This window comes from Triticum aestivum, chromosome 3A, assembly GCF_018294505.1.
Source record: "Triticum aestivum cultivar Chinese Spring chromosome 3A, IWGSC CS RefSeq v2.1, whole genome shotgun sequence".
In the NCBI taxonomy this organism is placed as follows: Eukaryota; Viridiplantae; Streptophyta; class Magnoliopsida; order Poales; family Poaceae; genus Triticum; species Triticum aestivum.
Window position 1 is genome coordinate 736,601,839 of NC_057800.1, and position 4,370 is coordinate 736,606,208.

Here is a 4,370-nt window from a genome sequence, read left to right on the forward strand (position 1 = left end):
AATTTAGGTGTTTCATATATTGTGTTAGCTAGCTAATTAATAGAGAGAAGTGTCCTCTCTTATGTCCGTGCTTGGTCGATGCTACGTACTATACATACGTATATAGAGAGGACTAGACACGCTAGCTAGCTAGTAAGCAAACGAAGGAAACAGAAGATCGTCATGAACATATATGCATACAGAGAGAAGTGATATCGACCACCTCTCCTTCTCCGAGAGATTGGTCGAACAACAAGTTCTCGTATATCTATCCGACACTACCGGCTACATATATATATACAATAATTATCTCTTACTAATATAATCTCCTATCATACGGACGCATGGTCCACATAGTATTCTCCGTCTTCAGCGATCACGTGGTCAAGAAAGAATGCCGCCAATTCCTCTTGAATTGCTCTCATGCGATCTGGTGCTAGGAGTTCATCCCGCATCCGAAACATCTAATTTGAAGAAGGGGGTCAATACATATATATATGAATGAATGAAACTCAACACAAATGATGGTAATAAAATAAAATTGTGAATATTGTTATTTACGCACTTCATATTGTTCGTCAGAGTAGCCCCGCTCACAGGTCGTGTGGCGGATGGACTCACAAACGTAGTATCCACAGAAATCATTCCCTTGTTCCTGCCACAACCACTTTACAAGAAATAGAGGTCAATCAAACTGATAAGCAAGAATGCCAAATGGTATTGATGAAACTAGCGCTTGAATCACTAGGAGATGCGCGGAACATGCTACTATAGTACTTACTTTCGGGTGTTTAAATTCCAGCTTCTTCGGCAGTCCCGGAGCTTTTTTGGTGAATTTTCTCCAAACCCTGCCGGACAAAGAAAACAATTACTTGATATCAGAAATGAACAAAGTTGCTGATATGGTGGATAATGATCGATTTAACTTACTTCTCGAGCATTTGAGTCATGTCCGCATACTCCTGGGGATCTTTTCGTTTAGAGTCCAAGACAGTTACTACTCCCTGCTCAAGCTTAATCTCTAGGAGAATATAGTGGAACCTGCGCACGCATGCATAACTCATCAATTACATTACTATAACCTTGACTAATATATAAGGGAAACCGAATATGCACAAGACAGTAACACTCACTTGAAGTTGTACGGAAAGAGTATTATATCTTTGTTTTCATTTATTACCAACGATCGTAGCAAGTTGGCCTCGGTATCTGCGGCATGAAATTTAACCTCAGTTGCATCTATGAGATTTGTGTTAATGAACCCAATATCACCGACTTGTCTTTTCTTCAATTCAACGATCTTCAATCTGCATAATATAGTGAGGATAATTATATATAAATACATGCAATGAAAGAGCTGAGCTATATAGAGAGACTTAATGACAGAAGTAGTACTACTTACAGACAGTAGCAGGTGATCGTTGCTTTATCGAGGGCCAATTGATTGAAAAACTGAAAGAACTCCTCAAATGGAACAGGCAATAGTTCAATTCCAACGAGGTCATGCTCCTTTTTAACTCTCACATACAAAGTATTCCTCCCCCAGACTCTCTGCAGATTTTCATGTACCAATCATGCAATCTTCGCATCATCGTTGTTAGAGATCTTTCATCTTTGACGAGAGGCTTCCCGTACTCGTATCTGTCTATCTGCACCTCCAAGAAATCATAATGTACATCGTCGGGCAGGTAATCTCCAAGATTGCTATAACTGGGCACCATCCTCGGATCATTAGCGACGATGTCGCTAGGCACCTTGAGCGGGGGGCACGATTGCTTCGCTTGTTCGCCGAGCTAGGCAATTTGTTTCCCAGCTCGTCGTTCTTTCATCCTTTGATCACTGACAGTACTTCCCGACCGCTCCGCTTCGGCAAATGTCTTTCCAATAATGCGCTCATAGTTGCCTTTCGGCGGAGACTTGGGTGGTTTTGTCAGGGCAGCCTGAGTGCGCTACGCTTTCACCGGATCTACCTTCTCCTCCGGAGGTGGATGTCTCTGTGCTTTCAACCCTTGAAACCAGTCCTTCACTTCGGTTCGCGCGATCTTCGCGTTCTCCTCCGGGGTCATCTCGTATGGTAACTACTCTGGAGTCTCGTATGGTAACTTCAGAGAAGGACCAAATCTGTATGTCCTCCCGCCTCTGGCTGTACTGCTAGACGCCGGCAGAGCAGACCGAGCGGTTATCTTCTTACGAGGTGGGGGAGATGGACTATGACACGCCGGAGCAGCCGGAGCGGCAGCGGGTCTATTCCGCCCTTGCTGATGAGGTGGAGAAGGAGGAGGCTGGCTGCTCGGGCGCGCCGGCGCAGGCGGAGAAAGAGGCAGAGTGCCGCCACGCGCCGGAGAAGGAGCCCGAGTGTCCTGATCATCACTCGCCGGAGGAGGAGGTGGTGGAGGAGGCGGAGTGCCCTGACTCACCGGAGGAGGAGGAGGAGGCGGAGGCGTCTAGTTCGGAAGGTTGATGAGCTCCTTCCGCCATAGGCATGGAGTCTTCAGAGTAGAACCCAGCCGAGTCTCCCCTTCACTAATAGGGTGGTCAAGATGGAGGTCCTCAAATCCCTCCGTTATTTCATCCACCATCACCCTAGCATATCCTTCTGGAATCGGCCGGCAGTGAAAAGTTCCACCGGGTTCAGTAGGAAAAACAGAGCCAACAGCCGCCTTGACCTTCATATTAATCCATTGCATCATAAGGTGGCAATTTTGAGACTCTGTGATAGCATCCATGGGATAGCTGGCAGGAGCCGTCAAGACATGCTCCGGCTGAAGCAGCTCGGTGGAAGCCACGCTGCTTCTTCGCTGAGATGGCGGGGTAGCTTCGGGGGAAGCTTTGACAGTTCGTTTGCTACGATTTGCTTCGCGTTCCTCTATCGCTTGTACCCTAGCGTTCAGCGCCTGCAGTTGGGTCTGCTCCACTTTCTTCCTCCTCTCGTGGCATTTGTAACCGAATGCGTCCAGAAACCCAGCCTTCCACGGAGCGGAGCCTGGCGTGCCTCATGTCCGTCCAGGGTGCTCAAGATTCCTGAGGGCCATTGTGAGCTCGTCGTTCTCTCTGTCTGGAACGAACGTCCCTTGCTGCGCTGCATCGATATAGTGCTGAAGCCTCTTGACTGTTATTTCCATTTGCTCGTCTGTCCAAATGCATTTCCCTAATACAAGGTCCAAGGTTCCGCCAGCCCCGAAGAACCATGTCCGGCAACGGTCTGGCCAGTTCATTGTCTCTGGTTCGATCCCTTTATCAACCAGATCATTCTCAGCCTTGGCCCACTTAGGCCGGGCTATGAGGTAGCCACCTGACCCCGTGCGATGGTGATGCTTCTTCTTTGCAGCATTTTGCTTGTTTGTCGCCGACATCTTCTTACTCTTTTCCTATGTCTTGTGGGCCACAAATGCGGGCCAGTCATCTCTGATCTTCTCATATTTGCCCTTGAATTCTAGTGTCTCTTTTATACCGACAAACCTTTTCAGGTCTTTCTTCCACCTCCTGAATAGGTCTGCCATCCTCTTAAGAGCAAAAGACATGATTAATTGCTCTTTAACTGGCTTCTCCGGATCATCCTCTGGCGGTAGGGTGAAATTTGACTTCAGCTCAGTTCAAAGATCATTTTTCTGATAATCATTGACATAAGACACCTCAGGGTCTTGTTTAGCCGGCTTTAACCATTGCTGGATGCTGATCGGGATCTTGTCCCTAACCAGATCCCCGCACTGAGCAACAAATGCGTTCTTTGTCCGGATGGGTTCAATCGGTTGGCCGTCGGGCGCGATTGCTATGATCTCAAACCTTTCATCCGAGCTCAACTTTTTCTTCAGGCCTCGTCTCTTTACCAAAGTTGTGCTCGATCCGGACGGCTAGAAAAAAGAACAAAGACGAGAGTTAATTAATATGTGTACATACCAAAATAATGAATGCATCAATTAGCTAGTCAGCACAGGCTTAACTAATATATATACCTGGCCGGACTCGGTTTGGTCACCGGAGCCGTCATCACGGTCTCCTTCCTGCACCGGCATTGGGTCACCGGAGCCGTCCTCACGGTCTCCTTCTTGCACCGGCATTGGGTCACCGGAGCCATCATAATCATAGCCAGCTGCTTCTTCACCCTCTCCTTCCAGACCATCGGTGTCATTGAGAAACAACGAGTAGACGGCATCACTTCCTTGTGCGATTATGTCCCCCAACAACGCTTCTTGTGCTTCGTCTCGGGAGGTGTCCATAGTTTCTACAAATATTTACAACATGGCAATTATTATTCAAACATGACAGATGGATATATCGACCCCCGCCCACGTGTTGGAATTATCGGGAGTTTATATCGACATGACATACGTACATGGGAAAATAATATTATCGGGGAGGGGGTATATCGACCCCCCACGTGTTAAAGTTAT